This window comes from Erithacus rubecula, assembly GCF_903797595.1.
Source record: "Erithacus rubecula genome assembly, chromosome: 6".
Lineage (NCBI taxonomy): Eukaryota > Metazoa > Chordata > Aves > Passeriformes > Muscicapidae > Erithacus > Erithacus rubecula.
Window position 1 is genome coordinate 12,670,396 of NC_136688.1, and position 15,887 is coordinate 12,686,282.

Genomic DNA, 15,887 nt, shown 5'->3' on the forward strand with positions numbered 1-15,887 from the left:
CTGTCAGAACTCTAATAGAGCTGTGGTGGCTGAGGGATGTACATGGGAAAGGTTTTTCTGCCATGAACTAGACTTGTTGATCATCTGAGCTCTGTTCAGGGGCAGTCTGGGAGCCTGTTCCTTTCCCTTCCCCAAGGGCAGAGTGTTGGTGAGGGCTGGAGTTGGAGGCTGTGTGTGCCCCGACAGCCGGTACCGTGGGGCTGCGGATGCTGCTGCCAGCATGGGCTTGTCTGAGCTGGGCCTTGTGCCTCTTCCAGGTGTCCCTGCTGCAGTCACAGCTGGCCCGGGACTGACAATACCAGCAGAACTACACTGAGAGCTGCTCAAAAACCAGACAAGAGCTGTCAGACCTTCACCAGGAGCTCTCCTGCTCCTTTGCAGCTCTGCTCAAGGAGCCCAGGGCTGCTCTTGTGGAACAGAGACTTGAAGCTGCATTGATCTCTGAACTGATGTCACTTGGCAGTGACAGCCTTGGGCCATCAGTCTCTGCAGAGACAGGCTCTGGAGAAGGCAGGTGCAGCTCTTCTCTTCCATGGAGGATTTGTGCCCTGCCAGTTCCTGTCAACTGGGACACAGAAGTCCTCTGTAGGACACAGAAGAGTGCTATTGAAGATGAGGGCAAAAAATACTTACTAAAGCTTTTTCAAGCAAACCCATATGGTTCTTGAAGGTCTGTTCCTAGCGAGGAATCTTTGATGTAATCAACAAGACTTTTCTTCTGCCTAGAAGATCTAGATATATTGCCAAACACAGTGCAGAGAAAAAATTGCACTTGTGATCATGTCATTTTTGATCTATTTTATAAGCCTTAAACACTGCAGTTCTTGGCATTTCTCTGCAGGAATTTCAAAAGCCCCTGAAACACCAGTTTTCCTCCTCATGTGACTGTTCTAAACACAAGGCTTTATTTTCCATGAATATTTGTAAGCAGCAAGAATTTTATGGGCTTTTTCTTACATCTCCCACGTGTCAGGGAAGACAGAAGAATTCCTGTGACTCAGGAACTAAGCGCATCCCTAAAGAGAATGTGGTTCTTGAGAATGCTGAGCCTTAAAATTGATGCTGTCTGGATGTCCTGGTTTGAAAGGACAGGTGTCTGCCAGTAAGGGCAGAAGTTTCACTTTGGAATAGAGACTTTGGTTCCACTCCCCTCCCCAAGTATTATAATTGTTTGAATCAAGGACTCTGAGGCAGAGATAAGGGGGTGGGAATAACAGCTCTTTTACTAATATATCTAACTGTACAAGCAGAGAACAATAATAGTTAAAATTGCTAACAGAACGAAATAGATAACTCGGTGTCAGTCCGTCTAGATGCAAGCACGCTGTTTCTGTGCTTAGTCCACAGCCCGGATCTGCCGAAGGACAGGCGGGAACGGAGGCAGGAGGGAGGGGGGTGGGGCAATAGCGGCCACGCCGGTCTCGGTGGGAACAGGCTGGAGTGGCGGCTCCTCGCTCACCGTGTGTTTCCGGGTGATCAGCTGTGTCCGCAGAGGCAGGAGGCTGGAACGGGGCAGATGCAGGGAAGGTGATCACAGAGGGTCTGGCTCTGCTGTGCTCCGGCCGCGTGGGCTGACGATGCCGCGCGTCCTCCTCCCCGCTAGCCGGAAACCCGAGTGCCCTCCCAGAAGCCTCAGAGGCCCCTCCGGGAGCCGTTCCCACCCACCCCTTTTGTCTGGACTCATCAGACACCCTGGGTGTAGCCCGGCCAGCTCCATTGGCATGATAATGGGAAAAATTCTTTCAATTGACACAGTAATAGAAAAAACACTCAACCCCCAACATTATCCACCCCCAATTTTTTCCATGCCAACATGCTACATCATATTGAAACCTTTAAATTATATACATACATGTAGTTATAGGCACAGTATCATAGATAGTACACCCTAGAACAAGGTTCCCTTGGGGTATGCATCTGGTCTCTCCATCCTTTTGCATCACCCACCAAGTGCAACCTGGTCCTTGAGCGAAAACCACCCCACGAACAGGATTGTCTTTGCTGGAAGCAGAGTTCACCCAGACAGTTTTTCCTAACATGCCTCTCAGGTGTACCACTGGAACCTTATCTCCATCTGCTGCTCCCAAGGGCTCTGACTGGGCAGGGCCTGCTCGGTTAGTGGAACCTCGGGTATTCACTAACCATGTGGCCTTTGGTAGATTGATCTCCCAGTTCTTGAAAGTCCCCCCACCAAGTGCCTTTAAGGTGGTTTTAAGCAGACCATTACACCGTTCGACTTTCCCAGCCACTGGTGCATGGTAGGGAATATGGTACACCCACTCGATGCTGTGTTCTTTAGCCCAGGTGTTTATAAGGCTATTTTTGAAATGAGTCCCATTGTCTGACTCAATTCTTTCAGGGGTACCATGCCTCCAGAGGACTTGCTTTTCCAGGCCCAGGATGGTGTTCCGAGCAGTGGCGTGGGGCACAGCGTAGGTCTCCAACCATCCGGTGATGGCTTCTACCATGGTCAGCATGTAGTGCTTGCCCTGGCGGGTTTGAGGCAGTGTGATATAGTCAATCTGCCAGGCCTCTCCATACTTGTATTTGGACCATTGCCACCCATACCAGAGGGGCATCACCCGCTTGGCCTGTTTGATGGCAGCGCATGTGTCACAGTCATGAATAACCTGAGAGATGCTATCCATGGTTAGATCCACCCCTCGGTCTCGTGCCCACTTATAGATGGCGTCTCTGCCCTGATGGCCTGAGGCATCGTGGGCCCATCGAGCCAGGAACACTTCTCTCTTGTGTTCCCAATCTAAGTCTATCTTTGAGACCTCTATCTGTGCAGCCTGATCTACTTGCTTGTTGTGCCTATATTCTTCATTAGCCCGACTCTTGGGAACATGGGCATCCACATGACGGACTTTCACGGGGAGCTTCTCTACCCGAGTGGCAATGTCTTTCCACTCATCAGCAGCCCAGATTGGTTTTCCTCTACATTGCCAGTCAGTCTTTTTCCACCTTTCCAGCCAACCCCACAGAGCATTGGCTACCATCCACAAATCAGTGTAAAGGTAGAGCTTTGGCCATTTCTCTCTCTCAGCAATGTCCAAGGCCAGCTGAACAGCTTTGAGTTCAGCAAGTTGACTCGATCCACCTTCTCCGTCGGTAGCTTGTGCAACCTGTCATGTGGGGCTCCATACGGCAGCTTTCCACTTTCGGTTCATCTCCACAATGGGGCAGGAACCGTCGGTGAAAAGGGCGTAGCGTGTTTCATCTGCTGGCAGCTGGTTGTACGGTGGAGCTTCTTCAGCCTGGGTCACTTGCTTCTGCTCCTCTTCATCAGCGAAACCAAAATCTTCACCTTCTGGCCAGTTCGTAATTATCTCCAAAATCCCAGGGTGATTCGGGTTGCCAATACGGGCATGCTGCGTGATGAGGGCAATCCACTTGCTCCATGTGGCGTCGGTGGCGTGGTGAGTAGAGGGAACCTTTGCTTTGAACATCCACCCCAGCACTGGCAGTCGGGGTGCCAGGTGAGTAGAGGGAACCTTTCCTTTGAACATCCACCCTAGCACTGGCAGTCGGGGTGCCAGGAGAAGCTGTGCTTCTGTGCCAATCACCTCTGAGGCAGCTTGAACTCCCTCATCTGCAGCCAAGATTTCCTTCTCTGTGGGAGTGTAGTTGGCTTCAGATCCTTTGTAACTTCTGCTCCAGAATCCCAGGGGTCAGCCTCGGGTCTCACCAGGCACCTTCTGCCAAAGGCTCCAGGACAGACCATGGTTCCCAGCTGCAGAGTAAAGCACATTCTTTACCTCTGGTCCTGTCCTGACTGGGCCAAGGGCCACTGCATGAGAGATTTCCTGTTTGATCTGGGCGAAGGCTTGCTGTTGTTCAGGGCCCCAATGGAAATCGTTCTTCTTGCGAGTGATCTGGTAGAGAGGGCTCACAATCTGGCTGTACTCAGGGACGTGCATTCTCCAAAAGCCGATAGCACCTAGAAAAGCTTGTGTCTCCTTCTTGCTTGTTGGTGGAGACATTGCAGTGATCTTATTGATGACCTCAGTGGGGATCTGGTGCCGTCCATCCTGCCACTTCACTCCCAGGAACTGGATCTCTCGGGCAGGTCCTTTGACTTTGCTCTTTTTAATGGCAAAACCGGCTCCCAGCAAAATCTGGATGATCTTCTCTCCTTTCTTGAATACCTCCATTGCTGTGTTCCCCCACACAATGACATCATCAATGTACTGCAAATGTTCTGGAGCCTCACCCTTCTCCAGTGCAGCCTGGATCAGTCCGTGGCAGATGGTGGGGCTGTGCTTCCACCCCTGGGGCAGTCGGTTCCAGGTGTACTGCACGCCCCTCCAGGTGAAAGCAAACTGAGGCCTGCACTCTGCTGCCAAAGGAATGGAGAAGAATGCATTTGCAATGTCAATGGTGGCATACCACCTTGCTGCCTTGGACTCCAGCTCGTACTGGAGTTCCAGCATGTCCGGCATGGCAGCGCTCAGCAGTGGAGTCACTTCATTCAATGCCCGATAGTCCACAGTCAGTCTCCATTCTCCATCAGATTTCTGCACAGGCCAGATAGGACTGTTAAAGGGTGAGTGGCTCTTGCTGACCACCCCTTGGCTCTCTAGATCACAGATCATTTTGTGGATGGGGATCACAGCATCTCGATTTGTCTGGTACTGCCGGCGGTGCACTGTCATGGTGGCAATTGGCACCTGTTGCTCTGTCACTTTCAGGAGTCCTACTGCAGAGGGGTTTTCTGACAGTCCAGGCAAGGTGTTCAACTGCTTAATGCACTCTGTCGCTACAGCAGCTATTCCAAAAGCCCACCTGAACCCCTTTGGGTCTTTGTAGTAGCCGTTCCTGAGGAAGTCTATGCCTAGAACGCACGGTGCCCCTGGGCCAGTTACAATTGGATGTTTCTGCCACCCCTTCCCTGTCAGGCTAATCTCTGCTTCCAGCAAAGTGAATTCCTGTGATCCCCCTGTCACCCCAACAATGGAAACAGGTACCTTCCCCACATGTTCTGATGGTATCAGGGTGCATTGTGAACCAGTATCAACTAACACATTATGTTTCTGTGGCTTTGATGTGCCAGGCCATCACACCCACAGAATCCAATAGATCCTGTCATCCCATGCCTCTCCCTGGCTAGAGGCAGGGCCCCTCTAGCCCTGGTTATTATTTCTTTCCTGGGCATACATAGTGGAGGTTCCTTCCAGGGGATCTGACAGAACATCCTCCTTGCTGTAATACCCTACACCTTGCCTGTGGGAGGTTGAGGCTACCTTCATTTTAGCGCGGCTCCCTCGGTTAGCATTTCCCTCCCTGAGCTGACGCACCCGTGCTGCCAGGACAGAAGTGGGTTTCCCATCCCATTTTCCCATGTCTTCCCCATGGTCTCGCAGGAAAAACCACAGGTCAGCTCGTGAGGTGTACCCTCTCTCCCTAGCTGGGGGACGTGAAGCTCTGACTTGGGGGCCTGTGACTCGTACTGGTGCTACGCTTATCTTCCTCACCTCCTCAATTCTCTTCATCATCTCCTCCCTCATATCCCTCATCCTATCTTCGACCTGTTGGAGGTCCCTGGCCACGGCAGAGACATTAGCCTGCATTGGGCCATTCATCATGCTCTCGAAATTTCTGAGTTTGTTGGCAACAGAACACACTGTCTCTGGATGGTTATCAGCATTAATCATTGCTATGTAGGTGGTATATTGAGATGGACCCAAGGTTGCCAAGTTCCATAACATCTGCCCTGTGCACTTGACTTTGTCAGGGTCATTGTCATGCTGTCCATCCCTCCCAAAGAGTACCTCTAATACTGCCACTTCTCTCAGCTGCTGGATCCCTTCCTCAAGAGTCTTCCAGCGCATCCTACGGTGGTGCTCCTGCATTCTCTCTCTGTGTACAAACTTCTCTCTCACACTCATTAAAAGCCGGTCCCAGAGGGAAAGGAGGCCTTGCTCCCTTACGAATATCTGGTCCACACCTGAATCCTGGGCCAAGGATCCCAAATTCCTGGCCTCAGTTCCATCCAGTTGCACACCTGTTCCCATAAGGTCCCAGACCCGGAGTAACCAAGTTGTAAAGGGCTCAAGGCCCCGCCGAGCAATGTCTTTACGCAGGTTACAGAGACTATCGTATGAGACGGACTCGGTGACAATCTCAGCCTCTGGGTCCCTTGCTGGTTGTGAGGACCCTCCTTGCTGATCCCCATTATCTAAGTGCCTCGTTTTAATCTTAGATTTCCTAGTTATTACAGGAGCAACTGCTGCTGGCTGTGGCTGCTCCTGTGATCCAGCTGGAACCTGGACAGATACAACATCTACGGGTTCCACTGCAGCACCATCTGACTCTCCCTCTTTAGGGCAGGGGGAGGGTTTCTCACCAGCTGGAGAAAAATACTCCTTCATCATCTGGCTATGCTCCTTCAACATCTGACTCTGCTCTTTCAGCATTTGGCCTATATCCTTCACTAGAGCCCCCACCCACTCTGGGTGGCTCATTTCTGCGGTGGGCTGTGGGACAGCATCAGGCTCTGGGGCAGCATCCCTAGTCCCTGGGGCAGAGGCAGGTTCTGGGGCAGCATCTCTAGTCCCTGGGGCAGAGGCAGGTTCTGGGGCAGCATCCCTAGTCCCAGGGGCAGGCTCTGGGGCAGCATCCCTAGTCCCTGGGGCAGAGGCAGATTCTGGGGCAACATCCCTAGTCCCTGGGGCAGAGGCAGGTTCTGGGGCAGCATCCCTAGTCCCTGGGGCAGGTATCAGAGTTGTCGTCCAAGCCAATATTCCCTTGTTTCTGAATGCTAAGTAAAACAGGCCTATCAGCAACACCAGCCACTGTATAATAGCACTGGCAATTAAAACAGATCTGAAATCCTTGAGAACCAGTGGGGTAGCCTCAAAAAACTGGGTGATGGGTTGGGAGAAAATTTCCCTTGCACTCGTTACCTCACAGTAAGTACCATTACTGAAATAGCCCCAGAAACACACAGTTAGAGTACAATAGCTCCGGATCCATGCAACCGCTTCCCAGAAAAAATTAAAAACCCATGAATTCCTGACATAATCAATCCACCAAACTAATCGGATAATAGCTACAGTAACTTTGGTGAGGGGGCCCAAATTCAAATAAGGGCTTGCAAATGGGAGGGAGATGGCTGTGACCACATGGAACACAAACCAGACAACATATTGCCACTTAAGAGAGCTGTTATTCCTGTCTTAACTCTCAACTCAGTGCCCTCTGTCCCACATCTGGGCGCCAAAATCTGTCCTGGTTTGAAAGGACAGGTGTCTGCCAGTAAGGGCAGAAATTTCCCTTTGGAATAGAGACTTTGGTTCCACTCCCCCCTCCAAGTATTATAATTGTTTGAATCAAGGACTCTGAGGCAGAGATAAGGGGGTGGGAATAACAGCTCTTTTACTAATATATCTAACTGTACAAACAGAAAACAATAACAGTTAAAATTGCTAACAGAACGAAATAGATAACTCGGTGTCAGTCCGTCTAGATGCAAGCACGCTGTTTCTGTGCTTAGTCTACAGCCCGGATCTGCCGAAGGGCAGGCGGGAAACGGAGGCAGGAGGGAGGGGGGTGGGGCGGTAGCGGCCACGCCGGTCTCGGTGGGAACGGGCTGGAGCGGCGGCTCCTCGCTCACCGTGTGTGTCCGGGTGATCAGCTGTGTCCGCAGAGGCAGGAGGCTGGAACGGGGCAGATGCAGGGCAGGTGATCACAGAGGGTCTGCTGTGCTCCGCCGCGTGGCTGAAGATCCCCGGGCGTCCTCCTCCCCGCTAGCCGGAAACCCGAGTGCCCTCCCAGAAGCCTCAGAGGCCCCTCCGGGAGCCGTTCCCACCCACCCCTTTTGTCTGGACTCATCAGATATCCTGGGTGTAGCCCAGCCAGCTCCATTGGCATGATAATGGGAAAAAATTCTTTCAATTGACACAGTAACAGAAAAACACTCAACCCCCAACACTGATTAAAATATAATTTGGACTGTAAATGTTTGACCTCACTAGGTTACAAAACTGTGTGACGTGGGATTCTATTTAGTGAGAATTTTCCTGAACAGCCAATGAAAGCAACTGACTGCAATGACCCACAGAGAATGCAAAGGAGGCCTTAAGAAAGGGGCTTTTCTTGATGAAGCAGCACATGAACGGACATGAGGGAAATAAGGGCCATGCAACATGAAGAGAGATGTCCCTTCTTTTCTGAACTCCTGTCTTCTCCTTTTGGCCTCCTCATTAGAAATTTCATTGTAATTCAGTTGCTGGGACAATTTTTTGAGGTTTGTTACACTGTGTTTAAAGAACAGCAAACACCATCCCAGCGAGGAAGAGCATTTCTAATTCAGGCTCTGTCTGAAGCTGTGTAAGATGAAATGGGAAGAGATTTTCTGGATAGTGGGTTTCAATTTTTCTGAGAAAGCCAGCACACAGAGGAAAAGATGACAGGGCGCCTTGAAAAACACTGACTCCAGAAGACTGCTCCAGAATGTGATGAGACCAACAATCCCTGTGTCAGCATGTCACCCACAGGGCAGTGACTGAAGGGACAGGGCTGGGCTCCTCACAAAGGACCTGGAAGGAGGCAAGAGAAGGCAGTGTCAGCCAGAGCTCAAGACAAGCTGGATGTAAGGAAAATATCCACTGTGTGTGTGGGATGAGCTTCTGCCATTCCACCAAATATAGAAATGCTCCATCACATAAGCCCTCATGGTTAAACCATATAAAGACATAAAAAAAGCCAGCCTGAATTAAAAGAGATGGAAGAAATAGGCCTGTTTTTTCCTGCTCTGAAAACTGTTTCCTGTTCAAGAGATTATTTGAAATAAAAAGAACAAGCGACACTAAGCAGGTCATTGCAAGATCACATTTGTTGGATTATATTGAAAAGACTTGGCTGTGGGAGGGATTTTACATTCTAACTCTCCCCTGATTGTGGAAAAACAAAGAGAATAAAAGGAAAGAATAATGCAAAGCCCCTTGGTGAAGACAGCAGTGTGAGTTCACTATCACTGTAAGCCATTAATCCCTCGGGTAAAGCAACATCCTTCCAGGCGGCAGGACTTTAGCTCTGATGAAAATGCTGACAGAATTGGTGCCCCTTCCTGCTGCTGCTTCCATCTCCACAGAAAGAGAAATGTGCCAAATCTGCAGACAGGCAGAGGCAGTGAGACAGGAGCAGCCAGCTGGCTGGGAAAGGGGCCCAAAGAATGTGTGCAGTTGTCTCTTTTCCTTTCCCCTCTCCTGTCTGGCCTTGTCTGCTCCCCAGCGGGAACTCTGCTCGCGACCCCAACCGAGCCCGGCCCGCGCGGGGCCACGAGCGGGGCCGAGCGCAGCGCCCCCCTCAGGCCATGCGCCGCGGGCGTTGTGGCCGCACTCGGCGATCGGCGCCATGGCGGAGCTGCCGCTGCCCACCACACTCAACGCCAGCACCTTCCCACCAAGCTGTGGCACTTGGTGAACAGCCCCTGCGTCCGCTCCATGCGCTGGGACAGCCAGGGCTGTCCATCGACCACTCCCTGCTGGAGCGGGAGCTGCTCAGCCCGGGTGGCGCCGGGCCCGAACTCCTTCCAAGCCACGCACTTCGACAGCTTCGTGCGCCAACTCAACCTCTACGGCTTCCACAAGGTGCCTGGCGATGCCGGCGGCTGGCTCCACTTCAGGATTGCCAACTTAGTACGCAACCGCCCCGAGCTGCTGCTCCACATCCAGCGCCTGACCAGGGCCAACAGGCAGCAGCTGGCGGCGGGGCTGGAGGTGCGCAGCCGGCAGCCCAGCCGCTTCCAGCAGCTGCACACAGAGCGGCCGCTGCCCGCCTGCTGTGCTGGGCAGCCCCCCAGAACCGGTGAGATGGGCTGCGAGCTGCAGGCGCCAAGGGTGCCATGGACTGTGGCCGTGGGCACTGGCTGGCACAGGGACAGGAGCGGCCCTGCCCGTGCTGGGGCTGCTCAGCGCAGCTGCCCCGGCCGGCACAGGGGCTGTCCTGGGGCAAGGCAGCTGTGCCGGCAGGGCCCGGGAACTGTGCCGGCTGTGCCGGGGCTGCGGGACAGTCCCGCCGCACTGCGCTCGCCACACCCTGGCCCGCTCGGTCCGCAGCTGGCCCAGCCCTGCGCCGGGGCTGGTGCTGCTCTTTGCCCAGCCCTGGGATGCTTGGGGAGCTCTCCGTGAGTGCGTGTGAACTGAGGGCTCGGTCGTGGTCAGACCCAGCGGGAGGGAGCCTCCTGGTCCTTTGGAATAGAAGGGAAGAGACCTGGCAATTGGGTTTCTGGCAGTTGCTTCCAGCCAAGGAATGGCAGTAGGACAGTTTTCCCAAGACAATTGAAACATCAAGGGACAACTAAGCAGACAACGAACTGGGTGTTGAATGGCCCCAGAAAATGTTTTTTTCTTCCATTACTTCTTTCTCACTCTGCTTGGGAGGATGGGAGCTTTTATCCTCCTTGGCAGAAGTACAGTTACTGCCCAAGGCCATGCAAAGAGACCAATAGTGACCTAACCTTCCTTTTGCTTCCTTTCTTCTTCCCTCACTGCTGCACAGCTCCCTCATGCCAGAACCTCGCTGCTGCTGCTGCTGCCTCTCAGGAGGATTCAGAGCTGCATCCAGGCCCTTGCAGGGGATGTGCAGGTGCTCAGGATTCTGAGGCTTCCCCAGCAGCTGCCACGAAAGTCTGTGCCTCCTCTGGATATTTTGGGGCTTCACCAGTGGAGCCATCAAGGGAACTCCTCCACAAATTTAATCTTCGCAAGCTCACCATTCCACTGGTTCGCATTGACCCTGAAGCTGCCTGCAGGACCCTTCGAGAGGGCAGCAGCTGCAAATCTTCAGAGCAGCATACCCCAGCCAACAGTGCTGCCTCACCTGGGGATTCAGAGGTGCCTCCAGGTTCCTCCAGGATGAGTGCAGCTGCTCAAGAGCGTGAGGCTTCCCCAGAACATCCTGAGAAAGCGTTTGTCACCTCTGGACCTCTTGGGGCTTCATCAGTGGAGCCAGGCACATACACATTTCAATTCCAGCATGAGCCTATCATTCCGCCAGTTCCCATGGCCTATCAAAGCACTTTGGTGACAGTTTCAGAGAGCAGCAGCTGCACATTTCCTCAGCATCACTTGCCATCCTACTGGCCATTAGGTAGGGGAAGAGTTTCTCCCCTTGCTTTTCAGAATAATCATGAAAATTGGCTGTTGGAAATATTTTCCTGCAGTGCTCTGTCAGGGGTTCATCTCAAGTGCAAATCAGGTAGAAATGTCAAGTGTGCTAGGAAGCGGAACTGTGAAAACAAAATGAATCTCGGTCTCCTTTTCCTGTCCTTGCTGCAGTTTTGGAGTGGGTTATTTGCATTTTCCAGACAGCCTCTCTGTAGGGGTGCAAGGGAAAGGCAATGAACCTTTGTTCACAGCTGGTCTGTGTCAGGTAAACTCTTTTTGGAATGAAGTCAAACTAGGACCCTGATAGGGTATTGAGAGTTTACAGGTTGTCTCTCCTTCAAATTATGTTTTTAAAATTCCATGAGCTCTGTGCATCCCTGGAGCAGCTGCAGCTATAGAATTCGGCCTCACCCACAAGGATACTTTTTAGAAGAAACTCACAGTTTAAGTTTAGGATGTGTGTCTGCAGGTGTGGGCTTTTCCTGGGTGAATCTGCTTTCTGTGGTCTGTTATTATGAGAAACTGTGAAGCCACCGACTCCAAAAGCTGATGGGGAGATAGAAAAGGCAGTGATTGTAAAGTGCTTTTGTGTATGTGTAGATCAGTTTTAGAATCCATCCTTTAATATACATACACGTCATTTAGAAGAAAGACTTTTAAGAGGGAGAGCCCACTCTCCCAATTCCCTGGGAAATTTGAATACATTTCTGGAATTGTGGTTGCTGTGTGCTTCCTGTGATGTTTGATCCAAGGCAGCATAGAGCTCTGTGTCCCAAAGCCACATTCTGGAGTCTGACCAATGTGTTTGAACTCTTGCAGCTACTCCAGGCACTTCATCCCCCAGTGCTGCAGCTGGCTATGCTGGTTATGCACCATGGAGAGCCCCCAGGTGGCTCTGGGATACTCCTGGGGAAGAGGAATTGCCCCCGCTGGATCTGGACATGGTGCTTGAGACACTGGAGGAGATGCTTTCATCCTCCCCGCCTGAAAGGTCTCCCTCTGCTCAGGTAACTCTTCTGAACAGGGATGAAAGGGGCTGACGGAGAGCTTTTGCAAGTTGTTACTTGGCTGAGAAGCAAAGGCTTCTTGAATTCAGTTGTGAATGGACAGGGAAGGATTTTCTTGCTAAAGTAAGGTTTCTAAGAGAAGAGGAATGAGAAAGTCTCCCCCCTGAGTGAGGATGACAGTTGTGAGCCTGTGTTGGCCAAGTTTGAGTGCTCCTTTTCCTGGGAAGAATTCCTCCTGCGAGGCCATTTGTGATGAGGAAGTGAAAGCTTTGTGTATTCTACCAGTCTTTGTTTGATGGGAAAGAGAGAAGAGTGTTTGGAGAATGGCACTGAAGGCAAAGTGTCCCATGCAGGGGGAGGCATGTGAGAGGTGCCTCTGTTGCAGCAGCAGATATGGGCTATGCCTCTTTTGTGTTGGAAGGCCAAGACAAAGCAAGGGCTGGGCTGCAGCTGCTGCTGCTGTGTGAGCCCTGCCATGTGTGTAGGTGCTCCCAGAGCCATGTTTGGGGTTGAGCTGGAGCTGCAGTTTTCTTGTCCTCTCAGTAACGTGGTGCCTGCAGTCCAGTTTCTATCTGGGAAATCCTTAGCTGGGCAAAATGCATGTTCCAGAGCTCAATCACCTTCTGTTGGGCATATGTATAGGAAGAGATGTGTGTTCCCATGCATTTTCTGCAAAGCTGCAGCCTGAATGAGACTGTTCTGCACAGGGCTGTGGAGGGAGGATCACCTCCCTGATCCAGGAACTGCCAGGACTCCTTCCTTAGCAGCCATCCATGTGTTCAGTGTCACCCCCACATTCAGCCTTGTCAGCTTTGACAGCTTTTGGACCGTGTTGGAGGAGTCAAATCTGAATTTTGAAGGTGTATGTGGCCCAGATTTCTTGTTATGAACAAGAGATTAGGTATGTGAGCCACGGATGTATTGTGTAACTGGCGGGAAAGGTTTATTTCTTTCTGTTTCTCTTTCAAGGGGAATATTAATGTTGCCTCTGAGTTTTCAGGAGGGGAGCCTGTGAACAACGCTGCAGCAGAGGGAGGTTTGCCTGGCACTGAGAGCTCTGGGAACAGTTCCTAGCAACCCTAGGAGCTCGGTAAGGACAGAGCCCACACTGGTTTAGGGTGGTCTGAGAGGGCTGCTCTGAGCCTGCCTCTGACAGTGTCCAAGTTTAGGACAAATTTGGGGAAAAAAGAGCTCCAAAGGGGCCCCCCCCCCCTTTTCTTTTTTACAATTACTTCCTTCAATGAGCTCAGAAAGAATTGTTCTTGTGGTGAAAATGGAAAAAACTTTTTATTAACAAAAATACAAAAGAAACACTCCCCCAACCCAAACCCAGATGAGACGAACCCAGCCGGTCCTCGCCGGGGAGAGTGGCAGAGCCTCCCAAGCCGACCTCCAGCAGCGGCCCCCGAAGTCCAGATCCTTGTCCTCCGGAGTCGGTGCAAATCCCTGGAGCAGGGAGAAGGGAGAGAGGGGGAGGGGCAGCCGGGAGCAGGCCCAAAGCAAGCCCAAGACAAGCTAAAGCGAGCCCAAGACAAGCAAAAGCAAACCCAAGACAAGCCAACACGGGGGCACAGACAAAACAGCTGGGGGAAAAGGGAAAAAAACTGCCAAAGCAGCCAGGGGAGGGGGTCACAGCTGAGCAGACGGCAGAGAGCAAGACACAGCCCACAACCGAAGCGCAGCAAGAGAGAGAGAGCCGGAAAACACCAGCCTAGATAAAACCATCCGAGGGAGGGACCGGCAGCTGCACGGGGGAAGCAAGGAGAGGAGCCAGTCCAAACATCAGCCCATAACATTCCACCCCTTATCCCACATCGTGATCATTGACACACGATTGGGATACACACTCACTAAACACGATATGGAAATTTCCTGACTTGCTTAAACCTTCAATACTTACACATTTCTTTCTATTCATAGAATCTAGTATACAATGGTGGCAACACTCAACAATAACATTTGTCTATACTTCATCCTATAGTCAGATCTCCCTGAGGTACACAGCAGGTTGTTCCATCCTTCTGCATTATCCACCAAGTACATCCTGGTCCTTGAGCAAAGGCAATCCCACGAATGGGTTTGCCTGTACTCGAGGCAGGATGAATCCATACTGTCTTTCCTAGCAACCCTCTAACATGGGCCACTGGGACTTTATCTCCATCTATCACATTAAGGCCTTCAGACTGGGCGGGACCTGCTCGGTTGGTGGAACCTCGAGTGTTGACTAACCAAGTGGCTTTTGCCAGGTGCTGCTCCCAGTTTTTTAAAGATCCCCCACCCAATGCCTTTAATGTGGTCTTCAACAATCCATTGTACCTCTCCACTTTACCTGCAGCTGGTGCATGGTAAGGGATATGGTACACCCACTCAATACCATGTTCCCTAGCCCAGGTGTCAACAAGCTTATTTTTAAAATGCGTCCCATTGTCTGACTCAATTCTCTCAGGGGTACCATGCCTCCAAAGGACCTGCTTTTCCAGGCCCAGGATGGTGTTGCGGGCAGTAGCATGGGACACAGGGTAAGTCTCCAACCATCCAGTGGTGGCTTCCACCATGGTCAGCACATAACGTTTTCCCTGGCGGGTCTGAGGCAGTGTGATGTAATCAATCTGCCAGGCCTCTCCATACTTGTATTTGGACCACCGTCCACCATACCAGAGGGGTTTTACCCGCTTGGCCTGCTTGATGGCAGCGCAAGTGTCACAGTCATGAATGACTTGGGTAATGCTGTCCATGGTAAGATCCACCCCTCGGTCTCGTGCCCACTTATAGGTGGCATCCCTACCCTGATGGCCTGAGGCATCATGGGCCCATCGAGCCAGGAACAACTCTCCCTTATGTTCCCAATCTAAGTCTATCTTTGAGACCTCTATCTGTGCAGCCTGATCTACCTGCTTGTTGTGCCTGTGTTCTTCATTAGCCCGACTCTTGGGAACATGGGCATCCACATGACGGACTTTCACGGGGAGCTTCTCCACCCGAGTGGCAATGTCTTTCCACTCATCAGCAGCCCAGATTGGTTTTCCTCTGCGTTGCCAGTCAGCCTTTTTCCACCTTTCCAGCCAACCCCACAGAGCATTGGCTACCATCCACGAATCAGTGTAAAGGTAGAGCTTTGGCCATTTCTCTCTCTCAGCAATGTCCAAGGCCAGCTGAACAGCTTTGAGTTCCGCAAATTGACTCGATCCACCTTCTCCTTCGGTAGCTTGTGCAACCTGTCGTGTGGGGCTCCATACGGCAGCTTTCCACTTCCGGTTCATCCCCACAATGCGGCAGGAACCGTCGGTGAAAAGGGCGTAGCGTGTTTCATCTGCTGGCAGCTGGTTGTACGGTGGAGCTTCTTCAGCCCGGGTCACTTGCTCCTGCTCCTCTTCATCAGAGAGACCAAAATCTTCACCTTCTGGCCAGTTTGTAATTATCTCTAAAATCCCAGGGCGATTTGGGTTACCAATACGGGCGCGCTGCGTGATGAGGGCAATCCACTTGCTCCATGTGGCGTCAGTGGCATGGTGAGTAGAGGGAACCTTTCCTTTAAACATCCACCCCAGCACTGGCAGTCGAGGTGCCAGGCGAAGTTGTGCTTCTGTGCCAATCACCTCTGAGGCAGCTTGAACTCCTTCATAGGCAGCCAAGATTTCCTTCTCTGTGGGAGTGTAGTTGGCTTCGGACCCTCTGTAGCTTCTGCTCCAGAATCCCAGGGGTCGGCCTCGGGTCTCACCAGGCACCTTCTGCCACAGGCTCCAAGACAAACCATGGCTCCCAGCTG